The 19,894-nt window shown below is 39.7% G+C and overlaps 1 long non-coding RNA gene across 1 annotated transcript; it reads left to right on the top strand.

The window, feature by feature from the left end:
* Positions 1-1,102: 1,102 nt before the first annotated feature.
* LOC145469382 (uncharacterized) lies at positions 1,103-18,941 on the top strand. Its single transcript, XR_014042312.1, has 5 exons — positions 1,103-2,469; positions 3,285-3,406; positions 4,566-4,694; positions 6,314-6,401; positions 18,787-18,941. It is a non-coding gene; the product is annotated as an uncharacterized LOC145469382 (long non-coding RNA).
* Positions 18,942-19,894: the final 953 nt, after the last annotated feature.

Below are 19,894 nucleotides of genomic sequence, written 5' to 3' on the forward strand. Positions count from 1 at the left end.
GCTTACTGGCCGAAATATAGCCCCACTTAATTTTAACACTGAAAAAGTAGCCAAGACCGCCTTACGCGCACCTTGGTTTTTACCAACTCTGGCTTGATTTCCAGGCACTCTGACCATATTTCCCAGTCCCCAGAACTCTAAAGTAACTCGTGATGGCCTTGGTTTGCTGAGAAATGGACAGGGGAAAAATAATTGCACGCTCGGTTTCGAGCTTGCCGCCCGAAATATAGCCCCACTTAATTTTAATACTGAAAACTTGGCCGAAACCGGCTTACGCACACCTTGATTTTGACCAACTTAGGCTTGATTTCCAAGAACTTGGGCGATATTTCCCAGTCCCAGGGACTCTAAAGTAACTCGTGATGACCTTGGTTTTCAGTGAAATCGCCAGGGGAGAAATATTTGCACGTTCGGTTTGGAGCTTACTGGCCGAAATATAGCACCACTTCTTTTGAACACTAAAAAAGTATCCGGGACCGTCTTACGCACACCTTGATTTTGACCCACTTAGGCTTGATTTCCAAGAACTTGGGCGATATTTCCCAGTTCTAAGGACTCTAAACTAACTCGTGATGGCCTTCGTTTTCAGTGAAATCGCCAGGGGACAGATAATTGCACGCTCGTTTTCGAGCTTGCTGGCCGAAATATAGCCCCACTTTATTTCAACACTGATAGAGTAGCCGAGACCGCCTTACGCGCCTCGTGATTTTCAGCATTTTTTGCTCGAGTTGCCGGAACTTGGGAGATATTTTTCAGTCCCAGGGACTCTAAACTAACTCCTGCTGGCCTTGGTTTTCAGTGAAATGGACAGAGGAAAAATGTTCGAAGGCTGAGTTTCGATCTTCTAGGCCGAAATGTAGCCCGTTTTCATTTTAAGGCTGAAAAAGTAGCCAGGACCGCCTTGCGCGCAGCGTAATTTTGACCTACTCTAGGTCGATTTCCAGGAACTTGGCGGATATTTTCCAGTCCTGGATTCTCTAAACTGACTCGTGATGGTCTTGGTTTTCAGTGAAATGGGGAGAGGAAAATATTTAAACGTTGGATTTCGAGCTTCTAGGCCGAAATATAGCGCCACTTCATTTTAAGAAGCGGGGGGGGGGGGGGGAGGTGGACCTGACACACACTAGGGAACTCGCGAACTAATGGACAAGGGGAGACGTGAAAAGAGGCAAGAGATAACCAAATTAAACTGATGATCAAATTTACTAGGAGTAGCGTATTGAAAAAAAAAATTAGATACAGTTAAAGCTCTGGGAGTGGCGCCAAAACAAGGAATACGGAAAGCGGGGTTGGGGGAGGAACACAACCGGGAAACGTCAAGTTAATGAACACAGAGACTGAAGAAAATTCTCGTAAGTAGTTAATACAGGATGTAAAAGACGATGCAAGCTGAAGTTCATGACCAAACTCGGAAGGAAACGCGTTAGAGAATTGGAACAGGAAAGGACAGTCAATGTAACGTCTGGAGAAAGCGCTTAAAGTAGGGAGAAACTGCGACGTTAACACGAAGCCTGAGGAACTGAATTTTTCCGCGTTTTGAAAATTAGTGGGAAAGTATTCTCTCGTCAGTATGAATGATCAAGGGATCTGTATAGAGTTTTTAGGAGTATGTGTATTCTAATTCTTCTTCTTGGCCCGAGAAGTATGGGATCATCTGTTCGCACCCGAGATGCATGGGACTACATGCGTGGAAACTTAAAGCCTCAGAGTGTGGGACCATCTTTGCCCAAAATTGTAGAGTGGCTATTATTGTTATTTTTTTTTATACAAAAAAGTGGCCGTTGTAGAGAGGTGGCCGTTAGCGGTAGGTTCTACTGTACTCGTGGTTCGCACATGTCATACCGTTAATTTTGCTTAACGGATTGATAGAGGAAAATTGACATTCTTTGCAATCTAGTGGGTTTACGGAGGCGGCTGAATACAGAGGTGAACAGGATTTCAGCTAGCCTGTGAATACTGTTGCCTCTGATACCATATAACTCAGCATACTCTGAAAAGGTCATTTATTTTTTTCCCCAGGATCCGAGCCTATTAGGGGAAGAAACAAACGCGCCGCAAAACTTGATGCTAACACTTTCATGGTATTCCTTTCAACAGTTTCCTACAATCAAACAAACAAGCAGTCATCCAGGAATTCGTCAGTTGGAATTATTTGCGGTTCTGCATTTATAATGTTCGCAAGAAGATGAGCCGAAGTTTTTCGTGTCTTGTTGAATAACTAAACCTTAAACTCTTTGATAATGGTGGAATTTGGTGATCCACAGTTGTTGGGGACGGCTTGCCCTCCCCCACCCCTTCCACCCGCTGCGCAGACAACCCCTCTCCCCCCCTCTCCCTCCTGTCTGCCAACCGCTTTTTCCCTCTGATCTTTGCGAGCGTAGTTCGTCTCCGCCATCTTGCACGTGTGAAAGATAAATAGTGGAAAATTGTCCCCATTAGAGATGAGTCTGTTTACATCAAGCTGATTAGGTAACTTCTAATAAAGCTGTAATATTTAACTTTTAAAATCAAAATCGTTACTTGTTTCTCTGTTTGGATCAGCTACAGGCCGTATTTTGTACAGATTCTTAGTTCTTAGATAATTTATAAAGGGAAACAAAGGACGCTCTTGCTTGGATCATGTTGGTGTATTTGATTTGCAGACTGCAGACTACATTTAAGGCTAAATGGTACTCCAGTTAGCCTGAATATCACTCAGGTTAGCCTGAATAGTTCTCACATTAGCCTGTTTACCTTTCGCTTTCAAAAATGGAAAGGGGAATACGACATAACCTTCATATATTAGTTGAAAATTCTGCAGTCTGTAGTCTGCAAATGTCATACACTATGATCATGTCTACTAAAGGCACCCACAGTAGAGTGTCAACCAGTGTATTACATTTGCAGACACCAGTTGCAGACTACACTTAGGCCTAAATAGCGCTCAGGTTAGCCTGAATAGATGTCAGGTTAGCCTAAATAGTGCTCAGCTTAACCTGAATAGTGCTCAGTTTAGCTTGTTTACTGTTAGCTTTTGGTAACATAAATGGAAGTACATTATTAGGTAAAAAATCTCCAGTCTGCAGTGTGCTGTTGACAGTTTGCAATCTGCAGATGCCATACACCAAGTGTCAATGGATATCAGCGATCGACATTCCATTGAAATTACCCTTATCTACAAGCATCGGTACAGCTACATGCAGACTACTCTAAACGTAGAAATTCAAAATTCAAAATGGCAGCAGCCAAAAGCTTCCTCTTGTTTTCAGTAACTTCACCCTTGTATGTACAATTTCCTTCCTTAGGTTTTAGGACTTGGTTTGTCTAAACATCCAAACACCATTCTCTCCTGATGCAATACAACACAAGCTTGGCTTACATGTAGTTGCAGAACCAGTAAGGAAAGCAGACTTTTAGTGAAGAAGAGGTAAGTTCTCCAATCAGTAAGCACTTTGATTATCCATTTAAGGTTACTATGATACAAATAAACTTTAGCAGATGTGTTAAATTTAGCTATAGGAATAAGCTTAATGCCAATTCTGTATGGATTTATTTTAAAAGTCAGTGCTGTGGTCTAAGAAGAATTACTAGGAGCCTAAAAGTGCCCAGCACTTCAGCTTATATGAAAAAAGTAAGTTTTTGCAGTCGCTTAAAGGCAAAGTTAGTTGCCTGTGGCACCTGGGTGCTTCTAGAGCACAGGCCTGGAAGTACACTTTGATGACATGAAAAATATTAGCTAAAACTTTCCAAATGCACAGCTACAGCTGTACTCAAACTGCAGGCAGAAGATCCAATACAAAACTAAAAATATCTCAACAATAAACCATCTGTGCTTGTGTCCTGATCACTGCTTCAGGTAACAACCGTGTGACATCTTGATGAGTCTGGTGACAGCTGTCAGTTAGAGCTTAATAATGACTTTGTTTCAAAGATTCAATGTTTCCAATTAATTTTTTTAATTTTTTTTTTCATAAGGTCCCATAGCAATCTATCTGAAAATTGAGAAAAATCTTTTTCATTAAAATTGCCAATTAAACAAATAGATTGTTAACAAATGTTGCTGTGCATCTGTTCAGTAGTAGATTGCAGATGACGTCAAAATGTGGTGACAAAAAAAACGGGGCACAAGGCGATAGCTGAGTGTGTCACTGATGTTCTTGCCACATTTTGATGTCTTCTGTGAACTTTTACTGAACAAGTGCATGGCAACATGGAGTCTGTTTTAACTAGTAGAGGAGCCAAGAAGTGTTTTAATCATCCAGTCATAAGTAAGAACTAATCAAAATGTGAGAATAATTTGACTTGCCTAATTTAGGCTATATGGACACCTGAAGCAAAACTGTCAATGGTTTAAAGTTTTATTGGTATTAAAGTTAAATAGATCAGCCAAAAATGGGTTATGAGAGAATACTAAAGCAAACATTGAGTTCCCAGGGTAATAGTATTATAATTGCTAAATGGGAATCGGCTGAACCAGATAGCTATTTTTTTCAGGTCCAAACTTGTGTGCTTCAATTTAACTTGATATATTAGGCAGATGAATCAGTTTGACCTTTAAAACTAATGTTGTTTTTTGTTTGATCAAGGGATCTGTAACACTGGGAAGATAATAGAAGAGGGATTGGGACTTATGTGAAGACCCCTAACAATTTCTGGAGATTCAAATTAAGCATCGTATCTTAACGATCACTGAGCTGGACTATCAGAGCAGTATGGTAAGTGTACATATTGGCCTGTGATCACAGAGTTACTGGGGACATTTCAGTTCTAGATGTACGATATGACAAGAAAGATAAGTCTAACATCAGAATCACACTAACAAGATATTATCTAAGAAACTTTTTTAGGAACCTGGACTTTTTGCATGTACCAAATGGACCTTTTGAACAAGAGATATGTGTATAATGAAAGAACTGGGCCAGATGGGGATTGGTTCTACCTAGCAAATTCTCTTTTTGAATTTTCTGATTGGTGAAGCGAAGAACTGGTCCCACAAAAAAAAAAAACAAGTTACAAGATAAGAAACCTGTTTTGGAGCCTGGACTGTCTGCATGCACTGAATGGATCTTGAGCTTTGTACAAGAGATGGGTGCGAGAACTGACCTGTAAAAGGGTGGTTCCATTCAGCAAATTCTCTTCCTGAGTTTTTTGATCTATGAGGCAGAGGCTTGGTCCCACAAAAAAGGTCAAAAGTTAGGACTTGTTTGGGAACTTGGACTGTCCTCATACGTTGAATGGATCTTGAGCTTTTAACAAGAGATCAGGGTGTAAGAACTGACTTGTAAAAAGTTTCTTGATCTGTGACGTAGAGACATGGTGTCATGTTTGGATGTTTACTCGTCAATCAAAAACGCACATTTTAAAGAGTTCTGGATTCTGACTTCACAATATAATAACTCACTGAGGGCACTCTGAGAAAGGTATGCAAAATCAAAACGAGGAATCAAAGAATTGTGAATCGAACCGAATGGTCATAATCGCAATTAATGGAGAATTCGATTAATCGTTGCACCACTAGTGCTGAATGGATCAGTTGAGCATAGTACAAGAGATATCTTGGGTAAAAGAACTCACCTGTAAAAGGGTTGGTTCCATCCAGCAAAATCTCTTCCTGAGTTTCATGATCTGTGAGGCCCAGACTTGGTCCCATAAAAAACAGGTGAAAAATAAGAACTTGTGTTGGAGCCAGGACTGTCTTCATGGGCTGAATGGATCTTGGGCTTCGTACAGGAGATGGGTGTAAGAACTGGCCCTCAAGGGAGCTGGTTCCACCAAAAATCTCTTCCTGAGTTTCTTGATCTATGAAGCATAGACTTGGTCCCACAAAAAATGGTACAAAATGAGAACTTGTTTCGGAACCTGGACTGTCTTCATGACTGAATGGATCTTGAGCTTTGTACAGGAGATGGGTGTAAAGGCTGACCTGTAAATGGGTTGGTTCCACCCAGCAAATTCTCTTCCTGAGTTTCTTGATCTGTGATGCAAAGACTTGGTCCCACAAAAGAGATACAAAATATTAGGACTTGTTTTGAAACCTGGACTATCGAATGGATTTGGGCTTTTTACAAGAGCTGGGTGTAAGAACTGACTTGTAAAAGGTTGCTTCCACCCAGCAAATTCAGATTCTGTGACGAGCCCAAAGAGCGTCTACATAGGAGGTTAGAACAGAACTGTAGTACCCATTTATACTCCTAGGCTGAGACAGCCGCTTTCTGAGGGTAAAGTGTCTTACCAGGGTACATTGGCCAGGTACCTTGTGTTAGGAACCAGTCAGCACACAATGCCAGCCATTACTCTGATCTAAATCTTTCTGACCAGTCTTTCTCATTTTCAGGCGGATACAAACTAGGACAAAGCAAGAAGAGGATGAACGGATTTACCGTCATTCAAGATTGATGATTTTATCGAAGTCCAGGACCCAGGTAAACACTTGTTCTTATGCATTGATCGATCCGAAACGTAACCTGACTCAGTTGCTCTGTTATCCTCCTGAAATTAGATTTGAGAGAACTCTTGTCAACTGGCACAGCTTTATAAGTTCCATACTATTTTAGATTTATCCACATTGGAAGGAAGTGTATTGGGTCTGTGTAATTATCTTTAAAAGTTTCACTGTGATTTCCGTCGTTTCGACATGCTCCGAATAAAATATAGTAGCCAAACGCTCACATGAAAGCAAAAACAAAGGTGTGGCTGACTAGGGCCCTTTAAGTAGAATTTTCTGTCGTTCGCGGCATTTTTGGGGGAGGGTGGCGTAGATAACTATAATAATTTTTCAGAGGATTATATGCGATTGAATATCGTTTTCGTTCACTTTTCTTATGATAACCCAACTCAGGAGAAAATGCGTGAAAAGCCATTCAAAATACAGAAACAATCTCCTTGTTTTTTCGAGTTATAGGAATGCGAGGCTCAGGCGAATGTTTCCACATCTTTTTCGTGTTCGTCAAACTTTCACAAGTGTTTCTGTAATTTGACAGAAACATGGAGAAAGTGTTCTATATTTCGTTGCAAAAATGTTGCGAGAGTAAGAGAGGAAAATTATTCGTTTGTTTCGGTTAATCAAAATGTAAATTTTCTTTGCTCGTGCCTTCATTGTTCTATAGGACCTTCGTTACTTGTGGTCACGTGACAAACCAAACGCGATTGCCGTTTGAGAATGTTATAAACGTTTTGAAATAATTTAAGAACTATGGCTCCTACTGTGAACACAATAAGAATAATAATCGTCCAACGTGGATATTTTGGTAACCTTGCTTAGCTGCTGTCAAATAATTATAAATTTATTGCATAAAACGTACAACAGTTTTTAAAGACATGTTTCGGCATGCTTATGCCATCTTCAGTTTAATAGAGTGACTAATGATACGTGACACAAGTTATATACTACAAAATATGAATAAATTATTTACAATATGCATTACAAAACAGTGGAAACGGAAATTACAGAGTTAAAAAGGTGTTGAAGTGATGTAACTGTTTGTTAAGGTCAGGTTTGTTCTTACTAATATAAAAGGCTTCTTTAAGTTTAAGATCAATAGAGCTATTCGCTGAGTCTAAGATGCGAAAACAAGAAGGTGTGTACATGCCCCTGCATGAAGAAAATTGAGAAAGATGTTTAAAAATATGCGAGTTTTTATCGCTTACTGTATGTTCTTTAATCCTGGTACAAAAATGGCAACTGGTTTCACCAATATAACAGGAATTACATCCCGCACAAGTAAATTGATAAACTACCATGGATTTTAGAGCATCAGGAGTACGATCTTTAAAACTGAACATATTCTTGATTTTGAAAGAAGTAAAAACTAATTTGATATTAAGATCCGTTTCACAAAAACGTTTAAGTAATTGCCGTAGTTTGAGTTCCGTTATTCTAGAGTACTGGCCGATAAAAGGAAGCTTAAAATAGCGTATATTGTTTTCATCATTAACGTTGCGGCTTTTTTGATCAGAAGGCTTGTTAAGATACCGCTTGAAGGTTTTTTCAATGATGTGTGAAGGAAACGAGTTACGTTTTAGAGTGTCCGAAAGCTTGATCAAATCGTTTTCAAAACCGGAAGAAGTGTTGTTGATTTTATAAGTTCGGTCAATGAGAGTACGGACAAGGCCAATTTTATAGCGAAACGGAGTGAAACTAAAAAAATTTCTTAAGAGACCAGTGTAGGTTTTTTTATGAAAAACTGAAAAAACGCAGTCATGCGAAGAGTTGTCAATCAGAACATCCAAAAAGGAAAGTTTACCGTCGTTCTGTTTCCCGAAAGTAAATTTGATGTTGGGATGTTGAGAATTGATGAATTCAAAGAAAGACATGGCATCCCGCTCATTTTTAAAAACGCAAAAAGTATCGTCAAAATAACGCCTATAGAGTAAGATGTCGGCCTTGTTAAAATTATTTAGCCATGTTTCTTCGTGAAATCCAAGAAAAAGATTAGCTAAAATAGGTGCTAAAGGGGAGCCCATAGCTACCCCATCGACTTGATCATAAAATTTACCATTGAAAAGGAATTGAGTCTCGGATGTGGCAAATGAAAACAATTTCTTAAGGTCGGGTTTTTTGATGGAAAATTTGGGATGATGTTTCAAAATAAGGTCAACGGCAATATCGATAGTTTCATTTAGCGGAATGTTTGTAAAAAGGCTTTCAACATCGAAGGAAATAAGGAACTTGTTGTTAAAATCGAAACTCCTGAGCTCTTCAACAAAAGAAAAGGAATCCTTAACCGAATATTTATCAGGCAAAAGCGGAACAAGAAGAGAACTTAAGTACTTAGCTAAATTATAATTGTAAGCTCCAATAGAGGATACAATGGGTCTAAGAGGTGGTTGCCTATGATTATCGCGTTTCTTATGTAATTTCGGAAGGCCATAGAATTTTGCTGGTTGTGAACCCTTAGGAAATATGTTGCAATAGGTATCATCATCGATAGAACGCTTTTTCTTAAGTTGAGTAATAAAACGTTTAAGCCTGCCTTCTCTTAATAAAGTAGGATCGTTATCTAAAAGTTTAAACTTAGTCTTATCATTAAGTATATTAAAACAAGAATCTAAATAAACGGTACGGTCTAAAATAACTACGCCATTACCTTTGTCGGGCTTAAGAATTATAATATTATGATCTGATTGACAACTCTTCGCATGACTGCGTTTTTTCAGTTTTTCATAAAAAAAACCTACACTGGTCTCTTAACAAATTTTTTTAGTTTCACTCCGTTTCGCTATAAAATTGGCCTTGTCCGTACTCTCATTGACCGAACTTATAAAATCAACAACACTTCTTCCTGTTTTGAAAACGATTTGATCAAGCTTTCGGACACTCTAAAACGTAACTCGTTTCCTTCACACATCATTGAAAAAACCTTCAAGCGGTATCTTAACAAGCCTTCTGATCAAAAAAGCCGCAACGTTAATGATGAAAACAATATACGCTATTTTAAGCTTCCTTTTATCGGCCAGTACTCTAGAATAACGGAACTCAAACTACGGCAATTACTTAAACGTTTTTGTGAAACGGATCTTAATATCAAATTAGTTTTTACTTCTTTCAAAATCAAGAATATGTTCAGTTTTAAAGATCGTACTCCTGATGCTCTAAAATCCATGGTAGTTTATCAATTTACTTGTGCGGGATGTAATTCCTGTTATATTGGTGAAACCAGTTGCCATTTTTGTACCAGGATTAAAGAACATACAGTAAGCGATAAAAACTCGCATATTTTTAAACATCTTTCTCAATTTTCTTCATGCAGGGGCATGTACACACCTTCTTGTTTTCGCATCTTAGACTCAGCGAATAGCTCTATTGATCTTAAACTTAAAGAAGCCTTTTATATTAGTAAGAACAAACCTGACCTTAACAAACAGTTACATCACTTCAACACCTTTTTAACTCTGTAATTTCCGTTTCCACTGTTTTGTAATGCATATTGTAAATAATTTATTCATATTTTGTAGTATATAACTTGTGTCACGTATCATTAGTCACTCTATTAAACTGAAGATGGCATAAGCATGCCGAAACATGTCTTTAAAAACTGTTGTACGTTTTATGCAATATTTATCATTATTGCTAGTATTACGAAATTATAAATTTAATCCGGTGGAATTATTCATACCTTCATCTCAATGCTGATTTACCGCCCTGACTGAGTTGACTTGTCGTCAGTCCGAGAAATTACTAGTCAACCACGGACAGTTACTCTTTGATTGTTTACTTTTATGATTTTTTGTAAATTCTATCTCAATATTTTGAAAGGGGTAGAAACAGTAAACAAGTGCGTCCGTTGAAAAACAACAGAAGTAAAATAAAAAGATAAAAAGGAAAGAAAAAGGAAAAAATAAAATTCCTCTATTCGAACCTGTGACCGTCTTGAAATCCGGATTGAAGAGTGACAATGATCTCCACTACACCACGCAGTACACATTCGATTTGCGATACCAATAATCACTCAAATATCACAGCTTCTGCCTATTTAGCATTTGAATGCTGCAAAATTTTTTGTGAATATGTCATTGATATCTTGAAAGTTTTAGATTCAGAACCAAGGATAAATTTTGGCCTAAATTATGCGTTTGCAATTTAACAAAATTTCTCAGAGGATTCATGTAAAGTGCTGCTATGATCAAATTCTCGATATCCATTTTTTTACATTTTCGTACACAATAGGTCTTTCCTAGATATGTTGCCAAATTTCAATCTATTACGAACATTAGGACTCACGTTGTTTGGACCTTCATTTCCGAGAATTTACGGCCGCCATTAATTTTCCTTGTTCCAAGTCTTGGTTGAGAATTGGAGTAAATGACGTCATTTGCTCAAAAATACCACACGGGATGCAATTATAATAACAATTAGTGTAGAAAAATTGCACGAATATAAGAGCCAAAGTTTTTGTTATTCTTTATGGGAATTGCTGTACTAAATTGTTTCATAATTTCAACCCATGCAGTATTTTTGAGAAAATGACGTCATTTACTCCAATTCTCAATCAAGACTTGGAACGAAGAAATTTAATTGCGGCCGCAAATTCTCGGAAGTAAAGGCCCAAAAAACGTGAGTTCTGATGTTCGTAATAGATTGAAATTTGGCAACATAATTAGGAAAGACCTATTGCGTACGAAAGTGGATATCGAGAATTTGATCATAGGGGCACTTTAATCTGCTATGTGTATTTCAACACATCTATGCATCCTTCTGTGTTTTTTTCTGGCTGCTGGAATTCGTGAAACATGTATTTTACTGAGAGCTTAGGGAGCTTCTTTTGGAGTCACGTGACAATCTAGACATGATTGGTACAACTGCGTCGTCTTGCAAAATTTATCTTCACTGTTAGTCATGCTGCAATTTCATTTTGCCTTGGTGAAAGAATTAAATGTCTATTCAATATGTCTCCTAGAGAATTATTTTATACTTGGAAGTCAGGTGAAGAAATTAATCTCTTAAACAAGAGCATATTATTTTAGGCCTTGCTTATATCTTTTCCCGTTCTTTAAAAGTTTTAAGCGGTCAAAACAGTGAACAGGGGCATCCAAACACAAAACAAGAAGGCAAGAAAGAAAAGTTCCGACCCGTAACCGAACGTGTGTTCATCTAGACTGTGGAGCGGGAATGATCTCCACAAAATTGAATCAAATAGCGTTTGTTTGTTTTCCGTTTCGTTTTGGTTCCTTTTATTACTGCAAGATAGTTTTCATAATGTTGTTTAGGTATGATGAAATCATAAAAATGACATCATACATCTTGGATCCGCCATCTTGGATTGCTGGTATTTTTCAGAAAAAAAGGAAAGAAAATCTAAGGACGTGAAGTCACGTTATGTTCCCCAATAACTTTGAAAAGTCACGACATTTGGCCACTATTGCTGTTGAACTCACACTTATTGAGCCCCGCCACGCACCCCCCCCTCTCCCAGGTCAATATGAAATGGGCATATTTTTTTTTTGGCTTCAAAATGAAAAGGAAAGCCAACATTAGCTACGCTACTTTCTGTCGAAAGTTCATCCGTCCGATCATGGGTCTTGAACTTGACAGAAAATAAAAGAGATTAAAGGCCGCCGCACACTGGCCGATTTTTTCTCGGCCGACAAAAAATCTTCACTCTGTCGTCTAGTGTACGGTGAATTCAGACAAGTCTGCGACATGATCGGGGCTTGTCGGGCGATATCTGACGGTTCTAGATCTCAAAACGTCTTGTCGGGCCTTGTCGGCTAGTGTGCGGTGGACCAAGACAATTTGTCGGGGCTCGCGCACTCCTTAACCAATTAGGAAATGTCACGAGAGTCACGTCAGTGGAATAGGCGCCATCTTGATTTTGGATGACTCGGCCCTAAGCCTCAACGCGGTTAGTCGCGACAAAAAATCGGCTAGTGTGCGGCAGCCTTAAGTTACTATTTTTTTATGTTTTTTTTTTTTAACAAAATTATACACAACAAGCAAGCATGACCTAGTACTTTAGTCTTTGGTTGTGATTCATTCTCCGGCACACAGCTTCCACACTTTCCCTCGGAACGAGCTACTTCATTCATGATTGTTAAGACAATAGATCACTAACAAGTCACAAGTATACAATCAGCCTTAAAATAAGAGAGGAAGCGGGTACAGCGATTACATCGGCCCAATGAAAATAGAGGCTTCAGAAATATAACGTCTTACTGTGGTGTCTTATCCTTCGTCTAACGCGCTCTCGTGTGTGTGCTACCCTTTCTGTTAAGCTATTACTCCTTTTAAATACCGTAAGTCTTCGAATTAGCGCCCTTGGCGCTTATTTCAAATTTAGCAGAAGACGAGGGCGTTTATTCGAGGGAGGGGGGCGGGGGGCGCTTATTTAATTTTTCCTAAATCGTAGCCTGACATGATCATTTTTTTAATATATCATCTGCGCGTAAACACCAACATAAGCTGTTTATTGACATAAAAAGCTGATCCTAAAGCTTAAGAATGGCTGACTGTTAGGATCGAGAAACGCCGGTCAACGTCCCATTTGACAAATCGCTCATATTTTGCCCAAAGATACCCTTAGGTGAGCTAATTCTAAAAATCATATTTAAAGATTCCAGCGAATTTTTATTTTTCAGAAATTCGCGAAAATTTGAAAGCGCGGTCAAAGTGCGGTTTCTCGTGTAATAAAATGACCGAAATAAGGTGCGAGGACGAAGCGCTGCTAAAGTCTTAAAATAAACTCAATTGACTTCAAACTTCACACAAATGTGGAACAACCACTCTAATTTATTCCTCGCTTTAAACTAATCTCAGATATGTTGATATAGTGGTTTTCCGAACCATTTTAAAAACAGCTATGAAGCGTGTGAAAAATAACGGTAAAATATAGGTCATGTTTAACAGCATAAAAATGCATCTGGTACCTCACTTTCCGATTATTTTGCTTGACAGCCTTAAAATATCATTATGAAAGATATACCATGCCAAGTTTCATGCTCGAACTCGCAGTATTTCCTTTTGTGAAAAACGAAAATCTATGTCAATGTGTTGGGCGCAAATAACACAATAATTATGCACGAACCAGAGACAAATCAATTTCAATGGCGAAAGTAACAGGCTATCATTAATTAGAATCCCGTCAATTCACTGCTATCAGTAGAAACATAATGTCCACTGCATAAAAACTGTTTTTAGACGTTTTCGAACCATTGCGCGTTAACTTTGTTTAATTTCGTGTCTGCCGTCATGTCTAGTTTGTCATCGCGTGTATTTCCTTAATGTCAACAACACGTGAATGGTTGTCATAACAAACGCAAGAGATTTCCTGGAACCTAAATGTTTTCGATTCACCAAAACGCTTTAAGTTCGTTAAGACACAATAATGGGTCAACTTGGAATGCTTTTTAGCATCAAGGACGTTAAAGGACTGTAAATTAATCGAGTTGAAATATCTTGAAGCAAATCAAAATCGCGCCCTTATTCTAATTTGGTAAACAGCCGATCTCCGTTCAAGTTCAAGAAGTCGAGAGGTTAATCCGGCAATGTATTACCGGTACAACAACAAAATCAAACCGAGGTCATCAAAAGTGTACGTTTAAAAGTGTAGTGGCAAGTTCCAAATAAATTTCGCCTATATAAATTGGAAACAAGATGTGAAACGGTCTGACCCAAAACAAATAAACAAAATATTAATACGACTAATTTAACCCGAAAATGTTACAGAAAACATACCTAAAAGCCGTCAATTCCCCTCGATACCACTCCGCATTGCCTTAAAGAGCCCAAGCTTTCTGCTGTAAGAATCAGGGGCCTCATGAATCTGTATTTATTATATCGGCAACCATGCTGCGTGGCTGATATTCGAGACTCAGTAAAAGTTGTCGCACAACAGTACGAGCAGCCCAGTCACGCTTTCACTGCTCTTGCGCAAATGTTCAACATTTCGCAATTTACATAAACCGACTACAAGTTTAAAGTAGTGTCAGTAGATTGAAATGCGCTTTTTAAAGCTGTCCTATCGCGGAACAATTATTTCTTGTTTTTGAATGGCTTTTAGTTGTAGCTACAGTCGGGGAGGAGGGGAGAGGGTATTCCCGGAAATTTCGGATATCTGTATGCCGTGGAAGATTAAGTGGTCTCCAGCTCTTAACGCCAACACTGAAACACTAGATGATTCTCGAAGTATCACAGGGGTCACTAAGCTAAATAATTTTGAGTGTAGCTCCACTGAGTCAATTAACCGTTGGCGCGCATATTGCATTGACCGTGGACAGGTGGAAAAACAGTTAAACCGGAAAAGCCTGTTGCACATTGTAATTTAGCGTTGTCCAACACGCAGTCGGTCTGGTTGTAATGTTAATCGTATTTGAGAGAATCTCAAGTTTTCTTTCGACACATACTGGGGTGACATACTACTAGATGGGCGTGGCCGGGAGCCACGAGTCAAGTCAGTCAATTTGCCATGCTTAACCGGGAAGAGTGATAGTGAGCCACTAGTAGAAGGACTGCAGATTGTCCCTACGCTTTACCCTAATAGGCCTCTGTGTTATTCTAATGAACTGATGCTGAGCTCGCTCCAGTGGGGTGGTGAGATGAGAGACCCTGGGAATGAGGTTGAGACGATTCGGCCGTTAGTTTTTCCTCTTAAGTGTCTTCCTCCTCTACTCCCTCCCCTTCTCTACAAAAATTTAACGATCCTCCCCCCTCCCCCCTTCCCCCCGCAAGAGGTGTTTGCTAAATACCGAAGAAGCCAAACACCGGCAGTTCCTAAAAATACCTCCGCCAAGTGCAGTTGTTAGTAAAATACTTCAGAGGCACCGAGTTTGGAGCTTTTCCGCACACGAGTGGGAGAGGTATATCTAGTCCCATGTCTTCGCACCCGCACGGTAGCATACACAGTTTCAGGTTCTTTAGGTCACCCTCCATCGCCAAGGCACAGGAGTCTTGCTGGTCGTGTACCAAAGGATGCTGGAGCTGGAGTATTTCTACAACTTTCTTTGCCTGACTAAAATTTCTCTCCTCTTCAGATGCCTGAACATGCATCTCATCAGGATCGCTTTGGCGCATCGCGGCACTTAGGTGAGAGAAAAACTAGCACCTGAAAAAGACGAATATTATAAGGATCCCGGGCACTGCGCATTCACGCGCCACCAGTTCGGCGTCAACCTTTCGGCCTGTCGTTTGACCAACGCGGAATTTTGCCATAAGATACGATTGCTCCTTGTCACGACTGCCCTGAGAGCCCAAACCTTTTTTAAAACAACGAGAGCTTCCTGGTGACCTATTGTGGCTTTGAGTTAAGCGCCAACGCCTGCTCCAAGCAAGGTTTGTAGCACATTTTGGCTAAGTCCATAAGGGAATAGCTCTCCAGAGACTGAGTACATTTCTCCAGCGACAAGTGCCTCTCTAAAGTAGACAGCCTATAAAAGACACGAATGCAGCGGCCTTGAAGACATCAATACACCCCTACCGTGCATGGTTACTATCTATGGAAACCTCAGCAGACGCTTCCTCGGTCACACCCGTTGATAATGGCACTGATGTTAAGGTCGCAGTCACTCCTCTCGGTTAAGCATGGCGAGTTGACTGACTTGACTCGTGGCTCCCGGCCACGCCCATCTAGTAGTATGTCACCCCAGTATGTGTCGAAAGAAAACTTGAGATTCTCTCAAATACGATTAACATTACAACCAGACCGACTGCGTGTTGGACAACGCTAAATTACAATGTGCAACAGGCTTTTCCGGTTTAACTGTTTTTCCACCTGTCCACGGTCAATGCAATATGCACGCCAACGGTTAATTGACTCAGTGGAGCTACACTCAAAATTATTTAGCTTAGTGACCCCTGTGATACTTCGAGAATCATCTAGTGTTTCAGTGTTGGCGTTAAGAGCTGGAGACCACTTAATCTTCCACGGCATACAGATATCCGAAATTTCCGGGAATACCCTCTCCCCTCCTCCCCGACTGTAGCTACAACTAAAAGCCATTCAAAAACAAGAAATAATTGTTCCGCGATAGGACAGCTTTAAAAAGCGCATTTCAATCTACTGACACTACTTTAAACTTGTAGTCGGTTTATGTAAATTGCGAAATGTTGAACATTTGCGCAAGAGCAGTGAAAGCGTGACTGGGCTGCTCGTACTGTTGTGCGACAACTTTTACTGAGTCTCGAATATCAGCCACGCAGCATGGTTGCCGATATAATAAATACAGATTCATGAGGCCCCTGATTCTTACAGCAGAAAGCTTGGGCTCTTTAAGGCAATGCGGAGTGGTATCGAGGGGAATTGACGGCTTTTAGGTATGTTTTCTGTAACATTTTCGGGTTAAATTAGTCGTATTAATATTTTGTTTATTTGTTTTGGGTCAGACCGTTTCACATCTTGTTTCCAATTTATATAGGCGAAATTTATTTGGAACTTGCCACTACACTTTTAAACGTACACTTTTGATGACCTCGGTTTGATTTTGTTGTTGTACCGGTAATACATTGCCGGATTAACCTCTCGACTTCTTGAACTTGAACGGAGATCGGCTGTTTACCAAATTAGAATAAGGGCGCGATTTTGATTTGCTTCAAGATATTTCAACTCGATTAATTTACAGTCCTTTAACGTCCTTGATGCTAAAAAGCATTCCAAGTTGACCCATTATTGTGTCTTAACGAACTTAAAGCGTTTTGGTGAATCGAAAACATTTAGGTTCCAGGAAATCTCTTGCGTTTGTTATGACAACCATTCACGTGTTGTTGACATTAAGGAAATACACGCGATGACAAACTAGACATGACGGCAGACACGAAATTAAACAAAGTTAACGCGCAATGGTTCGAAAACGTCTAAAAACAGTTTTTATGCAGTGGACATTATGTTTCTACTGATAGCAGTGAATTGACGGGATTCTAATTAATGATAGCCTGTTACTTTCGCCATTGAAATTGATTTGTCTCTGGTTCGTGCATAATTATTGTGTTATTTGCGCCCAACACATTGACATAGATTTTCGTTTTTCACAAAAGGAAATACTGCGAGTTCGAGCATGAAACTTGGCATGGTATATCTTTCATAATGATATTTTAAGGCTGTCAAGCAAAATAATCGGAAAGTGAGGTACCAGATGCATTTTTATGCTGTTAAACATGACCTATATTTTACCGTTATTTTTCACACGCTTCATAGCTGTTTTTAAAATGGTTCGGAAAACCACTATATCAACATATCTGAGATTAGTTTAAAGCGAGGAATAAATTAGAGTGGTTGTTCCACATTTGTGTGAAGTTTGAAGTCAATTGAGTTTATTTTAAGACTTTAGCAGCGCTTCGTCCTCGCACCTTATTTCGGTCATTTTATTACACGAGAAACCGCACTTTGACCGCGCTTTCAAATTTTCGCGAATTTCTGAAAAATAAAAATTCACTGGAACCTTTAAATATGATTTTTAGAATTAGCTCACCTAAGGGTATCTTTGGGCAAAATATGAGCGATTTGTCAAATGGGACGTTGACCGGCGTTTCTCGATCCTAACGGTCAGCCATTCTTAAATCGCGGCACCCCCCCCATTAGTGCTTAATGTGTTCACTAAACGTGTTCGGAAACTGAAACAATGTACAAATCTAATACTACATGACGTAAACTATACATCCTTTGTTGTCTCAGTACTCGTCCACAAAGTGGAGGGAGGGGAGGGGGGCACTTATTTTAAATTTCGGCCGATAGGAGGGGCGCTTATTCGAAGGGGTCGCATGTTCGAGGGGGCGCTAATTCGAGGATTTACGGTACTTAATGAATTTTTAAGGTTATGAAGTATTTACCGAATGGTGCTTAAAGGAGCTGTGTCAAGAATGAAAGCCAAATTTTGACATTCGAAAAATGGCCGCCAAATTGAGTGAAATATAAAAATAACTAATAATTTAGAAACAGTGAAGAAATGATGTAGCAAAATTACAATATAAGAGCGCTGTTTTAAAGGCCTATGGAATTGTGCTTTTGAAAGAAAATTTCTCAAGTTTTCAAAAACCTATATTGAAACGGATTGCGATATGGGTTTTTGAAAAACTGTTAGACATGGACAGTTTTTAAACTTAATCTCGTTTGTTTGTCACCTTTAATTATAACGCCCAGGGATTTGTTTGTAATGAAGCTATGGTTTGGTCAGTTAGATCTATAGAATAAATTTTCGCAAAGGTCGTGTTTCATAGCGAGTATTTGGCTAAAAGAAATAACATAGACTTAACTCAGCCGTGACGTAGTCCCTTTTATATGTCATCGTTTGTTTGTTCGTAATGAAACGACAAATTATTCGTAAAATAGTGATAGGCAATATTGCTGTAACTGAATGCTGATAAATTGTTTTCATTTATTCCAGGTAGAACGCTTTTTCAGTCACGAAGTGCAGCTGAGGCCTGGGTGGACTGTTAGTAACCTCAAGATGCATGAATTGATCATACACCATGGATGATGTCTGGGAGTGACTAGCCGATAGGTTTTATGTCTACCGAATAGTGTATGTACCGGTGACAGGTTAGATATCTCTTACTTCAACGAAATAGTTTTTTGAATCCGACTGTGTGGTAAACAGTATTTTAATCTTAACTTAAAACTATTCCCAATCGAGTAGGGACAAAAATTGCTTCTCTGCCTATGAATTTATTTGGTTTGTAAGGCGCGGCAAGAAAACGATGAAACATTTTCTCAACAAAAGTTAATATTTACGATCTGGAAAACCCGCGAAGTTTAGTCATTCAAATTGTTTATTCCAATAACAATGCAGATGGTAATTTTATGGAATGTCATTCTGTAATCATTATAATTTACATGTTGCTGCTGTTGTTCACGTACAGCGCGGCTACCTGAATTTAACCCTTCAATACACACATGTAAAGTGGGGGTTCTCGCACAGCGCTCACGCACACAGTGAAAGCGTAATGCAACTCCTCATCTAAAGATTCGGAGTTGCGGTACGCTTTCACTGTGTGCGTTCACTTGCGGCCAGAACCCCCACTTTACATGTGTGTGTGTATGTGTGTGAGCGCTGCGCCAGAGCCGTGTGAGCTGTGTGTGCGCCAGATCCGCGAGCGCTGCGCCAGATCGGTGAGCGTCGCGCCAGAGCTGTGTGAGCTGTGTGCGCCAGAGCCGTGGCTGCGTTTTAGTAAAATTTGGCGAAAAAGCGGGTCCATCGAAGCTGCAACGTCTGTAATCAATATGCGCGGGTGTGCCCTTCAAAAGTGCGCCAGAAAATTTCCCTATTGGAGAAGTGCACGCTCAGTGCATACTGCGCCGACATGGCTGCCGCAAGATACTCGTCCGATGTTCTGCAAAGGTTCTGTCTGAAGAAGGCCCCACGGATTCAGGCCAAAAGAGCCAAAGATGAACCTTTGCGAGAAGATCAGGAAATGCTGAAAGAGCCCCAAACGTGCACGCAAACAAGAGGGCTTTCGGAAGCGATCCAAAGCTTGCCTCCAGAGCTTCGCGAG

Source organism: Orbicella franksi, chromosome 15 (assembly GCF_964199315.1).
Source record: "Orbicella franksi chromosome 15, jaOrbFran1.1, whole genome shotgun sequence".
Taxonomy (NCBI): domain Eukaryota; kingdom Metazoa; phylum Cnidaria; class Anthozoa; order Scleractinia; family Merulinidae; genus Orbicella; species Orbicella franksi.